This window comes from Rhinolophus sinicus, chromosome 10 (assembly GCF_057876585.1).
Source record: "Rhinolophus sinicus isolate RSI-liver-muscle chromosome 10, RSI-T2T, whole genome shotgun sequence".
NCBI classification, from domain to species: domain Eukaryota; kingdom Metazoa; phylum Chordata; class Mammalia; order Chiroptera; family Rhinolophidae; genus Rhinolophus; species Rhinolophus sinicus.
In genome coordinates, this window is record NC_142510.1 from 2,210,979 (window position 1) to 2,226,788 (window position 15,810).

Genomic DNA, 15,810 nt, shown 5'->3' on the forward strand with positions numbered 1-15,810 from the left:
CAAGCAATCTACCAGATACAGCGTTCAAAACACTAGTTATATCGGGCCGGGCCGGTGGCTCAGGCTGTCTGCCTGCAACTAGAAAACGGGAACTGGACCTGGAGCTGAGCTGCACCCTCCACAACTAAGACTGAAAGGACAACAACTGGACTTGGAAAAAGTCCTGGAAGTACACAATGTTCCCCAATAAAGTCCTGTTCCCCTTACCCAATAAAATCTTAAAAAACAAAACAAAACAAAAAAAAACCCACTAGTTATAAACACGCCCAGTGAACTTAGAGGAAGAACAGATGAACTCACTAAGAAAGAACTTCAACAAAGAGATCAAAACCATAAAAAAGCAATCAGAAATGAAAAATACAATAACTGAAATCAAGAATACATTAGAGGAAATCAACAGCAGATTAGATAAAAAAGAGGATTGAATTAGCAACCTGGAAGACAAGGTAGCAGAAAACACCCACTCAGAACAGCAAAAAGAAGAAAAACCTTTTAAATGAGGATTGTCTAAGGGAACTCTGGGACAACATCAAGTGTACCAACATTCGCATCACAGCGGCCCCAGAAGGAGAGAGCAAGGGATTTAAAACGTATTTAAAGAAATAACCACTGAAAACTTCCATAACCTGGTGAAGGAACTAGATATGCAAGTCCAGGAAGCGCAGAGTCCCAAACAAGATGAACCCAAAAAGACCCATACCAGGTGACACATCATCATTAAAATTCCAAAGGTTACACACAGAATCTTAAAAGCAGCAAGAGAAAAGCAGTTAGTTACCTACAACAGCGCTCCCATAAGACGATCAGCTGATTTCTCAACAGAAACTTTACAGGACAGAAGGGATTGGCACGAAATATTCAAAGTGATGAAAAGAAAGTATCTACAACCAAGATTACTCTACCCAGCAAAGCTATCATTTAGAATCAAAGGACCGGTAAAGAGCTTCCCAGACAAGAAAAAGCTAAAGGAGTTCCTCACCACTAAACCAGTATTACAAGAAACGCTGGAGGGACTTCTTTAAGAAGAGGGGGACATGACGATGAATAATAAAATATCAATAAGTACATATCAATAATCAAGTTAAATGTAAATAGATTAAATGCTCCACTCAAAAGACATAGGGTAGCTGAATGGATAAGAAAATAAGACCCATACACATGCTGCCTACAAGAGACCCACTTCAGATCCAAAGATAAAGACTGAAAGAAATGGGAAAAGACAAACTAAAAGAATCTGGGGTAGCAATACTTACATTGGACAAAACAGACTTTAAAACAGGGCTGTAATGAGACATGGAAGGACAGTTCATAATGATAAAGGGATCAATCCAAGAATAGCATGTAACTCTTGTACACATCTACCCACCCAACATAGGAGCACCAAAATGTATAGAGTAAACATTGATGGACATAAAGGGAGAGCTTGACGGCAATACAGTCATAGTAGGAGACTTTAACACTCGATGGACATCAATGGACAGATCTTCAGACAGCAAATCAGTAACAGTGGCCTAAAATGACATATTAGACCACATTAATTTATATTTTTAGAAAATTTCACCACAAAGCAGCAGAATATACATTCTTTTCAAGCATACATGGAATGTTTTCCAGGATACATTACATGTTAGGGCACAAAACATGTCTCGATACATATATAAGAAGACTGAAGTTCTATCAATCATCTTCTATCACAATGGCATGAAACTAGAAATCAACTACATGAAGACAAATGAAAAACACACAAGCACGTGGAGGCAAAATAACATGTTACTAAAAATTCACGGGTTAACAATGAAATCAAGGAAAACATCAAAAGATACTTTGAGATAAATGAAAACAACACCACCATCAAAATCTATGGGACACAACCAAAGCTGTTCTAAGACAGAAATTCATAGCAATACAGGCCGACTTCGAGAAACAAGGAAAAGCTCCAAGAAACCATCTAATTAGCCTCACACCTAAAGGAACTAGAAAAAGGACAAATGAATCCCAATGTGAGTAGAAGGAAATAAAGATCAGAGCAGAAATAAATGGAATCTAAAACAACAACACAAAAGATAAATGAAATCTTTGAAAAGATAAAACTGATAAGCCTTTAACCAGACACATCAAGAAAAAAAGAGGACCCAAATAAATACAATCAGAAATGAAAGAGAAGTGACAACTGACGCGACAAAAAGGCAAACAATTCTAAGAAAATATGACAATTATATGCCAACAAATTGGATAACCTGGAAGGAATGGATAAATTCCTAAACATCTCAAATCTCCCAAGACTGAATCAAGAAGAAACAGAAAATGTAAACAGACCTACAAGTGCTAAAGACATTGAATCAGTAACCAAAAAACTCCCAACAAACAAAAGTTCTGGACTGGATGGCGTCACAGGTGAATTTTACCAAACGTTCAAAGAAGAATTAACACCTATCCCTTTCAAACTATTCCAAAAAACTGAAGAGAGAAGGCTCCCAAACTCATTTTACGAGGCCACCATTACCCCTGATACCAAAACCAGACAAAGACATTACAGAAAACGAAAATTACAGGCCAATATCCCTGATGAACACAGATGCAAAAATCCTCAACAAAATACTAGCAAACCGAATTCAGCAGTACATTAAGAAAATCTTACACACCATGATCCAGTGGGATTCATTTCTGGGATGCAAAGTTGGTTCAAGATCCACACATCAATTAACGTGATACACCACATAAACAAAGTGAAAGATAAACATCACATGACCATATCAATAGATGCAGAAGACGTATTTGACAAAATCCAGCATCCATTTATGATAAAAACTCTCAGCAAATAAGAACAGAGGGAACATACTGCAATATAAAAAAGGCCACACACCACAGTCTTCTCGGGACGTTTTTGCAGGGTGCTCGCGGGCCCAGCACGGGGAGCCGAGAGTGTCCTGACTGTAGAAACCACGGGGCACACCCGGGCTCCCTGGATCCCTGCTCCGCCCACCGAGAGCTGCATTGCCAGGGGCATTCCGGGCGCCTGGGTGGCTGGCCCCACCCCACAAGCTGATAACAGCAGCCAACAATCCGCAATGGCCCGGGGAGATTTTGGTGGTGGACAGTGACCCCAAACTGCACTGCAGCCACTTGGGGGCAGCTCTCAGGAATCCGCGAGCCTGAGGCGGTGCCGGCTGCAGGTTCTCAGGGCGCTGTGCAGAGTGGTCACAGCCAGGCACTGGCATGAGACCTAAATGTGCACTCATTGTGAAAACAACATGTCACACCTTGTGACTCCCTTGAACTCCGCCCCCCCAGCAGGTGCTGCATCGCTGAGGCCACTCTCAGCGCCAGGACAACCAGCCTGGCCAGGGCACCTGAGGAGCCTCCTTCAACAGCTGGGCCTCACAGGCAGCTGGTGGGTGGCAATACCAGGCCTAGGGGCCCGGGCCTTTGGCTAAGCTTCCCCGGGCCTAATACTGGGGGCAGCCAGTCTCAGTTCACAGCGAGGCCACTCCACATGCCTCCAGCTCCAGCACAGGCAGCAGCCAACCACATGTAGCTTGGAGGCACCTACCATGTAGCTCCGGGCCGGTAACAGGCGAGGCTGAAATTGGGCTGCATGGGAGACACTCCTGAGACACCAGAAACAATACACCCAGAGGCAGCTTCAGACCACACCAGAGCACTACCTGGTTAGCCCCACAAGCAGCACACCAAAAGTGGGGTCTCAACAGGTGCAAGATCCTCTGGGTGAAGACTCCTCTGAGGGGTCAGCCCCCTCATCACCAGGGGAGTAGCCAATCCTCATAGCCAGTCAGCGGGAGTCAACCCCACCCACCGATGCACCAAAACAATCAAGGCTCAACTACGACAGGAAAATACACACAAGTGACACTCCTAGAACACACTCCTGGGACACAGGTGACCAGGGAGACGGCACCACTGGACCACACAGGACACACTACATAAGGCCACCAGGCAAAGACTGAGAGACACAGGAGATCTACCTAATACACATCTACCAAACACACAGCGGCAGCCAGAATGAGGAAACAAAAAAAATGTGTCCCAAATAAAAACAGGTGAAACCTCCAGAAATAGAACTAAATGAAATGGAGGTAACCGACCTATAAGAGACAGAGTTTAAAACACTGATTATAAGAATGCTTAAGAGACTTAGTGAGAATTTCAACAAAGAGATAGCAAGCACAATGAAGGACATAAAAACCATGAGAAATAACCAGTCAGAAATAAAGAATACAATAACTGAAATGAATACACTGAAGGAATCACCGGCAAATTAAGATGAAGCAGAGGACCAAATCAGCAATTTAAAGACAAGGTAGCAGAATACACCCAACTGGAACAACAAAAAGAAAAAAGAATAGAAAACAATGAAGATTGTTTAAGGGACCTGTGGGACAACACCGATTGTAACAACATTCGTATCATAGGAGTACCAGAAGGAGAAGAGGGATCGAGACCCTATTTGAAAAAATAATGATGAAAAACTTCCCTAACCTGGTGAAGGAAACAGACATACAAGCTTAGGAAGCACAGAGAGTCCCAAACAAAATAAACCCAAACAGGCCCACATCAAGACACAACATAATTAAAATGGCAAAGGTTATAGACAAAGAGAGAATCCTAAAAGCAGCACGAGAAAGACAACTAGTTACTCACAAGGGAGCCCCCATAAGATTATCAGCTGACTTTTCTTCAGAAACTTTGCAGGCCGGAAGGGATTGGCAGGAAATATTCAGTGACGAAAAACAAGGGCCAACAACCAAGATTACTCTACCCAGCAAGGCTTTCGTTTAATATTTAAGGATAAAGAGCTCCCCAGAAAAGAAAAAGCTAAAGGAATTCATTACCATCAAGCCAGTATTACAAGAAATGTTAAAAGGACTTAACAAACAAAAATAAATATGAATAATAAAACGGCAATAACTACGCACCTATCAGTAATCACTTTAAATGTAAATGGGTTAAATGCTCCAATCAAAAGACATAGGGTAGCTGAGTGGATAAGAAACCAAGACCCATGCATATGCTGTCTACAAGAGACCCACCTCAGATACACACAGACTGAAAGTAAAGGGATAGAAAAAGGTATTTCAAGCAAATAAAAACAAGAAGGAAAAAGAAAAGCTGGGGTAGCAATGCTTATATTGGACAAAATAGATGTTAAAACAAAGACTATAATAAAAAACAAAGAAGAACATTACATAATAATAAAGGGATCAATCCAACAAGAGGACATAACCCCAGTAAACATCTATGCACCCAACACAAGAGCACCTAAATATATAAAACAAATATTGACAGACATAAAGGCAGAGATCAACAGTAATACAATCATAGTAGGAGACTTCAACACCCCTCTGACAACAAGGGACAGATCCTCCAGACAGAAAAATCAACATGCTTATAGATGATGTATTACAGAATTGTACACCTGAAATCTATGTAATTTTACTAACAATTGTCACACCAATAAATTTAAAAAAAGAAAAATCAACATGCAAACAGTGGCCTTAAGTGACACATGAGACCAGATGGATTTACTTGATATTTTTAGAGCATTTCACCCCAAAGCAGCAGAATATACATTCTTTTCAAGTGCACATGGAACATTTTCCAATATAGACCACATGTTAGGCCACAAAACAAATCTCAATAAGTTTTATAAAGATTAAAATCATGTCTTCTCTAACCACTGCGGTATTAAACTAGAAATCAATTACCAGAAAAAAACAGAAAAAACAAACATAAACATGGAGACTAAATAACATGCTACTAAATAATGAATGGGTCGATAATAAGATCACGGAAGAAATCAAGATAGCTTGAGACAAACAAAAATAAAAACACAACAACCCAAAATCTATGGGAAATAGTGAAAGCAGTCCTAAGAGGGAAATTCATAGCAATGCAGGCCTACCTAAATAAACAAGAAAAATCTCAAATTAACAATCTACCTTTACACCTAAGGGAACTGGAAAAAGAACAGCAAAATAAGCCCAAAGTGAGTACAAGGAAGGAAATAATAAATACGAGAGTGGAAATAAACGAAATAGAGACCAAAACAAGCAATACAAAAGATCAATGAAACCAAGAGCTGGTTTTTGGAAAAGATAAACTTGACGAACCTTTAACCAAACTCATCAAGAAAAAAAGAAAGAGGACCCAAATAAATAAAATCAGAAATGAAAGAGAAGTGACAACCGACACCACAGAAATACAAAAGATTTTAAGAAAATACCATTGATAAGACGGGTATGGATAACCAGGAATGAATAGCCATTTGACTCTGTGGGTGACTGCAACTTAAATTTACATAACACATGCAAACGTTTTGATGAAGTTTAACTGCACCGGCCCTTACGGACAAAGCTGAACACAACAGAGGATTCCACTACAGGCTGAAGCAAATATCATCCTGGTTAGAAAATATAAAACCCCAGCTAAACAGAAACCCGTGGCAGCTGTCTACTCTGGAAGAGTCTAGAGTAGACTCTTCTACTGTCAGCTCCTCTGCCGGTGTTTCTCTTAAATAAACTTTCTAACTTCTATTATTTTGTGCCTCGTAAATTCTTCCACAACCCGCAAGCGAGCAACCATGACTACTATGAGCAACCATATGCCAACAAATTAGACAATCTGGAAGAAACAGATAAATTCCTAGAAGCATACAATCTTCCAAGGCTAAATCAAGAAGAAACAGAAAATCTGAACAGACCGATTACTACCAATGAAACTGAATCAGTAATTCACAAGCTCCCAACAAAAGTCCTGGACCAGATAGATGGCTTCACAGGTGAATTTTACCAAACGTTCAAAAAAGAAATAACACTTATTCTCCTCAAACTATTCTAAAAAAATCCAGGAGGAGGGAAGGCTCCCAAGCTCATTTTATGAGGCCACCATTATCCTGATCCCAAAACAGACAAAGACATTTAAAAAAAAATTATAGGCTATATCCTTAATAAACATAGATGCAAAAATCCTCAATAAAATATTAGCAAACTGAATTCAGCAATATATTAAAAAGATCATACAGTATGATCAAGTGGGATTCATTCCTGGTATGCAGGGTTGGTTAAATATCTGCAAATCACTTAATGTGATACACCACATTAATAAAATAAAAAATAAAAATCACATGGTCATATTAATAAATGCAGAAAAAGCATTTGACAAAATCCAGCATCCATTTATGATTTAAAACTCTCAGCAAAGTGGGAATAGAAGGAACATATCTCAACATAAAGGCCATACATGACGAATCCACAGCTAACATCATACTCAATGGGGAAAAAGCTAAAAGAATCCCCCTTAAGATCAGGAACAGGGCAAGTTTGCCCACTTTCACCACTTTTATTCAACATATTACTGGAAGTTCTAGCCACAGCAATCAGACAAGAAAAAGAAATAAAAGGCATCCAAATTGGAAAGGAGGAAGTAAAATTGTCATTATTTGCAGATGACATACAATATACAGAGAACCCCAAAGATTCCACCAAAAAACTGTTAGAACTGATAAATGAATTAAGTAAAGTAGCAGGATAAAAAATAAATATTCAGAAATCAGTTGTATTTTATATACCAATAACAAATTTTCAGGAAGAGAAATTAAGAAAACAATCCCATTTACAATTGCATCAAAAAAATAAAATACTTAGGAATAAATTTAACCAAGGTAGTAAAAGACCTGTACTCAGAAAATTAAGAGATACTGGAGAAATTCAAGAAAATACAAATAAATGGAAACGTATACCATGCTCACTGATAGGAAGAATTAAAACAGTTAAAATGTCCATACTATCCAAAGCAATATATAGATTCAATGCAATCCCAATCAAAATACCAATGGCATTTTTCACAGAACTAGAACAAATAATCCTAAAATTTATGTGGAACCACTGAATCGTCACAGAAATCTTGAGAAAGAAGAACAAAATTGGAGGTATCATGCCACCTGGTACCAAACTATACTACAAGGGTATCATTATCAAAACAGCATGGTGTTGGCATAAAAACAGACACATAGATCAGTGTAACAGAATAGAGAGCCCAGAAATAAACCCACATCTATATGGTCAATTAATCTTGACAAAGGAGGCAAGAATATACAACAGGGTAAAGTCAATAGTTTTGGGAAAACTGGACAGATACATGCCCCCCCCCCAAAAAAAAAAAAAATGAAACTAGACTGCCTTCTTACACCAAATATAAAAATAAATGCAAACTGGATTAAATACTTAAATGTAAGACCTGGAACTAGAAAACTAGAAGAAAACATAGGCAGTAAACTCTCCAACATTGCCCTTAGTAATATTTTTTGGGATATGTCTCCTCAGGCAAGGGAAACAAAAGAAAAAAACAAATGGGACTACATCAAACTAAAATGATTCTGCACAGCAAAGGAAACCATCAACAAAATGAAAAGACAGACGACTGAAAGCAAGAAGACAGTCGCCAATGATACATCCAATAAGGGGCTAACATCCAAAATTTATAAAGAACTCATACAACTCAACACCGAAAAAAACCCAAACAATCCAATTAAAAATGGGCAGAGGATCTGAACAGACATTTCTCTAAAGAGGACGTACAGATGGCCGATGAGCACATGAAAAGAAGCTCAACATCACTAATCATGAGGGAAATGCCAATCAAAACCACAATGAGATACCACCTCACACCTACTAGAATGGCTGTAATCAATACATAAACAAACGACAAGTGCTGGCGAGGATGTGGAGAAAAGGGAGCCCTCGTGCACTGTTGGGATTGCAGATTGGTGCAGCCACTGTGGAAAACAGTATGGAGGCTCCTCAAAAGCTTAAAAATCAGAACTATCTTATAACCCAGCAACCCCTCTCCTGGGTATTTATCTGAAGAAATCCAAAACACTAATATAAAAAGATATACGCATCCCTACGTTCATTGCAGCGTTATTTACAAGAGCCACGATGTGGGAGCCACCTAAGTGGCCAATGATAGACGACTGGATAAAGACATTGTGGTACATATATACAACTCAGTCATAAAAAAGAATGAAATCTTGCCATTTGCGACAACATGGATGGACCCAGAGTGAAGTAAGACAGAGAAAGACAAATATCACTTATAATATCACCATATAATATCACTTATATGTGGAATCTAAAGAACAAAATAAACGAACAAAACAAAACAGAAACAGACTCACAGATACAGAGAACAAACTGATGGTCGCCAGATAGGAGGGGGTTGGGAGACAGATGAAAAAGTGGAGGGGACTGAGAAGGACACATTGGCAGTTACAAAACAGTCACGGGGAGTAAAGTACAGCACAGGGAATGGTCAGTAATGTTGTAAGAACCATGTACGGTGCCAGGCGGGGACTAGGCTTATGGGGGGGATCACTGCACGTCAACTGTAACTGAAACATAAAAACATATTTAAAAATGAGTGATGTCAGAAACAGCACAGGCCCAAGTGCTTTTGGGGGCTCTGTCTCCAATTGCTGATTTTCACGCTGACTTCAGGCCCCCCCCCCAAGATTGGTGACTGTCCTTTCTGTGGTGTTCTTGTTTGCGTGTGTCTAAAACTGACCCTCTTCCATACCTTTCTCTAATGTAGTCAACAGAACGACACCGGGAGGTGGCTTCACGAGCCCCATTTTATAATGAGGAGACTGGAACTCAGAGCCACTTTACATGTCTTACCCAAAGCCACACCACAAGCGAGAGGACTGAGCCCCTGGGCGTCAGAGCCAGGCTGTGGGACTTCCGCTGTTCAGAGGGAACGGAGGGGCCTTCCTGTGGAGCGGGGCCTTGGGCCCCAGCCCGGGGAGCAGGCTCCAGGGGACAGGAAGCACTTCAGGACCTGGAGGAGGAAGGCTGCAGCTGTCCCCCATGATGGAGGGTGACAGTCACTGGGCTGAGCCTCCTGTGCCCAAAAGGAAGGCTGCTCAGTTAGCAAGGCACCGGGCACCCTCAGACCTCAGCGGCCCCCAAGACCTCTGCCTTTAGGAAGTCCAGCATCATTTTCCTCTTACCGACCTCACACTTGAACTATTTAATGTGTAAATGGGCACAACACCTTCACCGTGGGTTCAGTGTCATCTAAGCCCCCTGCCCACCACCATGTGACATCGTCTCACGTATTCCAGACACACATTCCAAACTCTAGGACTGCTCAGGCCAAAACGCTGCCGTCCTCATTCTTGATGCTTCGCTCCCTCTCATCCCACACCAGTAAATCCTGTCGGCGCTACCTTCACAGGACGTCTGGGACCTGGCCACTCCCAGTGCAGCCAGCTCATCCTGGGGCCTGTCACAGCCACAGCCTCGGTCCAAACCGGTCCCCCTGCTTCCACCCTCGCCCAGGCGCCCTTTGCTCAACCCCACAGCCAGTGAGCCTTTGAGAGCCAAGTCAGCGAAGGCCTCCTGTCACTCAGAATAAAGCCAAAGTCTTTATCATCCCAGGAGAGGTCCAAACAGCCCCTCCCTGCCCTGCCTTCATCTGGCAGACCTCACCGCCCACAGGCCTACCCTTCCCTGCCCTCTGGAGGGGAGAGTGAAAAGCCAGCGGTGACGGAAGTGGGCCACAGCGACATTCAGGAGATGGGAGACGGGGTAAAAACCAGAAGCCCCCAACTGACAGCGGCAGGTGCCTCCTAAGGCCCAGAGGGCAATGGATGGGGGAGCCCAAGACCCCTGCCCATCTGCACTGGCTGCCAGGCTGGATCCTGCCAAGCTGTGTTCTCTGCAGCTGGCTGTGGACAGCTGAGCTTGGGGACTTCCAGGGAGAAGGGGTCAGATTAAGTGTACTATGAGGGTGTGGCCTGGAGGGTCCCAATCACAGGCTTTCCCGGCCATTGGTGGGCTCTGGTGACCCATCCCCAGTGAGGAGGATGAAGCACCCTTGAGGTGGAGCTCCTCCCCGGACATGACCCTGACTGGTCAGTGCTGGCGTTACCACCAACCTTCACCCTCCTACCCAACACCACCCAACTCAGTGGCTTTCAAAGTTTTCAGCCTAAGACCGCAGTAAGAAACCCATCTCACATAAACGACCCAGAACATACACACAATTACGTACCTACAACAAGGTCTCACAGCCATAACTGTCCTACCATGCTTCCCCAAAAATAAGACCTAACCAGAAAAGAAGGCCTAGCATGATTTTTCAGGATGCCGTCCCCTAACATAAGCCCTAAAGCGTCTTTTGGAGCAGAAATTAATATCATGTTTCCCCAAAAACAAGACCTAGCCGGACAATCAGCTCTAATGCGTCTTTTGGAGCAAAAATTAATATAAGACATATAAGACCCGGTCTTATATTATAGTAAAATAAGACCGGGTCTTATATTAGGTCTTATTTTCGGGGAAACACGGTACTCTAAGTGACACAGTGATGGTTTCTACCCTTGCTCATGAAAATGAGAAATGCTGGTTAATGTCCCCCTAAGTTGATTTCACATCCCACAATTTGAAATAAATCTTCACCCACAATTTGAAAAGTACTGCTGTAGCAAGTCTCCCTGTGGTCTCTCTTTCCTACCTCCAATCCTTCCAGAAGCAGTCCGAGTTGTCCTGATAAAAGGGTAAATCACATCATCTCCCTGCTCAAAACCGTCAGCTGTCACACAGAATAAAACCCAACTCCCTCCCATGGCCCTAGGTGATCTTGCCCCCACCTCTCCCGCATCACCCACCGAGGCAGGTGGGCCTCCTGCGGGCCTGCAAGCCCAGGCTGCCTCAGGACCTTTGCACATCATCTCTGCTCCCCAGGTCTTTTCAGGAGGGCTCCTTTTCGTGACGCCACCACTACCCCCACCCACACACAGGACATGGGTTCCCCGACCGCCCCATCTTAAAGCATCTGCACCCCAATCCCCGTCCCAGTCACTACCACATGTCCCTGCTGTTTCCTTCATGGTTCTTCTCACCATTGGCGCCACCTCGTCTATTTGCATATGTATCTGTCTTCTGCACTAGAATGTCAGCTGCAGGAGGGCCTCTCCATGCTTCCACCTCAAAGTGGGGAGAGTTACACTTACTTCAAGTTGCCAGGGGGTCATTCTGTTTCTTGAAATTCACCGTTATTCCAACACCTAGCACAGGGCTTGGCATGAAGGACGCTCAGTGTAGTACAAATAACCAAGTAAACGAGTGGGTGGAAGCAGGGTCACAAAACCTCAACCCAGTGGGCCTAACTCAGCCCCAAGCAGAGAGAGAGGGGGGTGGCCTCGTGGACCCTTGAGAACAGCCAGGGACTGGCCACCCAGCCACAAGCCAAGTGCCCGCCCCGACAGACCCAACCACCTGGGCCTCCGCAGGGTGTCCTGTGGCCACAAGGGGACTCGTTGGCAGAGGCTCTGTGGCCTTGGGCACAAGATACTTCCCTCCGCAGAGAGCTGCTCAACAAATGGACACCAGATGGAGCTAAGGGGGGGTCCAGAGCAGAGGTACCTGAAGGTCCCAATGGGGGGCATCTGTGCTGCACCCAGGAACCTAACCTGTCCGCCAATCAGAGAGCAGTGGCAACTCCAAAAGCTCTCCAGCTGGTGAGGGAGGGAGAGGTCTGCAAGGACAAAACACAAAGGACTTGAGGGGACAGGGCCCCAGGACAAACAGTCTCAAGGCCTGGCTTCTAACTCGCTGTAGGCCCCTTGGACAGGGCAGCTCCCCTCTCTGCGTCACCCGCTTCCACCTGTTATGGCAGAGTTGGCCTAGGGTACAAGAACTCACTAAGCCTAAAGGAGGGTCCGACCGCTGTCTAAAGAGGACTTGGCATTCATTCTCACTGACTCTTCTCCAGAGCCCTCTAAGTCAAGAGTGGCCACAATTACGGGGAGGGGAAACTGGGGCTCGGAGTGCGGAGCTTGCCAAGGTCACAGCACGGGGGAATGGCAGAACCAGCACAGAGCCCCGGGTCTAGCCGACGGCAAACATCCTTCCTCTCGTTCCTAACTGCGGTGCTGCACCCCCTCCTTAACAGAAGCGAGCTTGGCGTGGTGGGTAAGCGCCCAGACTCCCGAGCTGCCGTGCACAGGTTCAAGCCCCACGTCCGCCGCTCACCGCCCGCGGCCCACCCGCACTGTCTGGTCCCAGTGCTTTCTCCCTTTTCATCCTGCAGATGGTGACACGTCCCGCCCCCCAGGGCCGGGGGTGACGGTTAACTACCACAATCGATGTGACCCGGGGGCAGGCAACCTGTTTTCCTGCCACGTAAAAGGGTCTGGGACCCAAGCACACGTCACACGCTGCGGGCTGGGGCTCCCCCGTCTCAGCCTCCTCGGCCTTCACCACACTCCCGGGAGGCAGAAAAGCCTGAGCCTATGTCGCCGGTGAAGAAGCTGGAGCGACCGCTCAGACCTCCGCCTTTTGCCCCGAGCCCGACGACTCCGGAGCCGACGGCCAGAACCACCGTCTGCATTTACTGGTTTCAGCGACCAGCTCACTGACCCCGGCCTGGCTCATCGATCGGTCAGGACTGACCGGCGCGCAGGGGCCGGGGCGGGGAACGCGGAGGCCCGGGCCGGGCTGATGCGGATCAGCTGCGACGAGCGCAGGCTGGTATCCGCCGCCCCCGGCCGGGCAGGGCGGGCCGCAGCCGCACTGTCCCGTGGGTTTCGCCTCCCCCACGCGTGGCCAGGCCCCTCCTCACGCCCCCCCCCCCCCGCAGCCGCCACGCCGGCCGGACACGGGCCTCCTCAGGACAGGTGTCCCCGTAGGAGGCCCGCCTGGGCCGAGCGGGGCAAGACGGCTGCACCCTGAGTCACCGCCGGCGGCCGCGGCCTCCCGGACACCGGGCCGACGTCGGAGTGCGCGACCGGCCTGGGTGTACCGGGGCCGGCTGCCTGTCCCTCCCGCACGAGCGCCGGGTGGCCACAGGACCCGGGCACAGCGCGGGCCTCCCGGCCTACTCGGAAGCACAGCCCCGGCCCAGCTCGCGAGTGGGGCCCGGCTCAGGCCCGGCGAGCGCTGCCACCGCGAACTCACCTCTCCGCGGCGGCCACGCGCGGGCGGCGGCAACGGCCTGGGTCCCCGCGGGCTGCACAAGCGGCGGCGGCTGGGCTCTCAGCTCAGGCAGCGGCCATGTTGCCAGTGGAGAAACTCCAGCGGACACGTGGGGGGAGCACGCCCGGCCTCACGCTTCCTTTTACCCACAATGCCCCGCCCCGGCGCCGCGCGGGCCCGCCCCCTGCGTCGCTCCATTCACGCCGGCCGCGAGCTCCGCCGGCAGCAGGGGGCGCTGGTGCGCCTGCAAAACAGAGCGGAGAAGAACGTGGCGTGAAGGCCCTAGGGACAAAAAGCTCACCCTGGCAGCGGTGGGATTCGAACCCACGCCCCCGAAGAGACTGGAGCCTTAATCCAGCGCCTTAGACCGCTCGGCCACGCTACCTGTGTGTTGTCTTTTCCTTCCAGAGAGCTATTTAACATCTTTACAAGTCATTGTAATGTCACGTTACTAATTTAATCTGTTTTCTTTGCTCGTGATGAAAATATTTAGAATACATGTAGTTGAAAGAAAGTATTTGCTCCGATATTTAGGCCCAGACTTGTTCCAGATAGGGTTTAAAGTGAAAAGCAGTGTAAGAGCTTGTGTTGCGTCGGGCGTTTAAGCAGGAGATTTTAGGTTAACGCACACGACTCGGGTTAGGAATCTCAGGAAGAAATGAAACGATGGGTTCGGGCTGGGCACAAATAATACGTGAATTATTGCAAGATATTAAAACCTCTGACCCCATCCTAAGTCCCCTCCGCAGATGCAACCATTGTCATCAGCTTAGTATACAGACTTTGTATTTTTTTGCTGTGAATTTATTTGGATATATTCATCCGGATATGTGTATCTGTAGAAAATAGATGTTTTGTTTTTAGTGAATATGGGTTTTTACATAAATATTATCATACTATTGGTATTGATCTGCACTCGATTTTTTTCACCCAACTGTATTTTTGAAACTTCTATCCATGTTGATGTATACAGGTGTTTAAAAACACAGAAAAAGTACAAAGGAAAAAATAATCATCCCTATTCCCACCATCTTAATATTATGGTATTTCACTTCCATTTCTTACCCTATGTATACACTTTTGTTACACAGGGAATGGTATGAATATGCTGTCCTTTTAAAAATCCATTAAAAATTATATTACACCATTAAAAATAAAGCCCCCTCCCAAACATTCTGCCCAGTTGTAACTATTGTCATGAATTTGATGTGTATCCTTCCAATCCACTTCTGACACCTCCATGTCTATATAAATATTTGGGTGTGTGTGTGCCTGTGTGTGTGTCTATACAAATACCCATGAACAATGTACAGTATGGTCTTCTATTATGTTTTTCATTTATGTAAACATTACTACTGTGTACCAGTATCATTTGCAACTTTTTTTACTCCAACATTGTTTTTGAGGTCTGACACATATAGATCTAATCTCTTCCATACTATGAATATGGTCATTTGTTTATATTGTTATATTCAAGTTTCTGGCTAATATCCAGTTGGCACACAAGTTAATATTTGTGCACACGAGTTAACATTCCATATTTCTCCTCTTGAAGTCTACTTTAACTTGGTTTTATTTCTCCATTTACTTTTAACGTTAAGTGTTGCTATGCAAAGATTTCATTGCTCTAGGAGTTTGTTGTTTTTAAAGGAATTTTTTAAAAAATACAGAAGCAGCCGTTTATTGGGGATACAGGCTGGGCATTGTAGGGGGTTTAAAGCTAAATGAGGGATCGTCTCTGAGATCAACAGAAGCACTGATTTAGTCATGAGGCTGTAGCACCAGGAAGTACTGTATTTGTGAGTTGTGTGCTGGG

At 45.3% G+C, this 15,810-nt stretch overlaps 1 protein-coding gene and 1 non-coding gene across 3 annotated transcripts in view; both read right to left on the reverse strand.

Moving 5' to 3' along the window:
* The window catches only part of POLR3E (RNA polymerase III subunit E), a 35,690-nt gene extending 21,553 nt beyond the window's left edge, over positions 1-14,137 (reverse strand). For both annotated transcript variants that reach the window (XM_019751670.3, XM_019751669.3), the window contains exon 1: positions 13,977-14,137. The gene's annotated coding sequence lies outside the window, so the exon portion shown is untranslated. The remainder of the gene's footprint in view (positions 1-13,976) is intronic.
* Positions 14,138-14,297: 160 nt separating this feature from the next.
* Positions 14,298-14,379, reverse strand: TRNAL-AAG (transfer RNA leucine (anticodon AAG)). The gene has a single exon. It is a non-coding gene; the product is annotated as a tRNA-Leu (tRNA).
* Between the last annotated feature and the right edge of the window lie 1,431 nt (positions 14,380-15,810).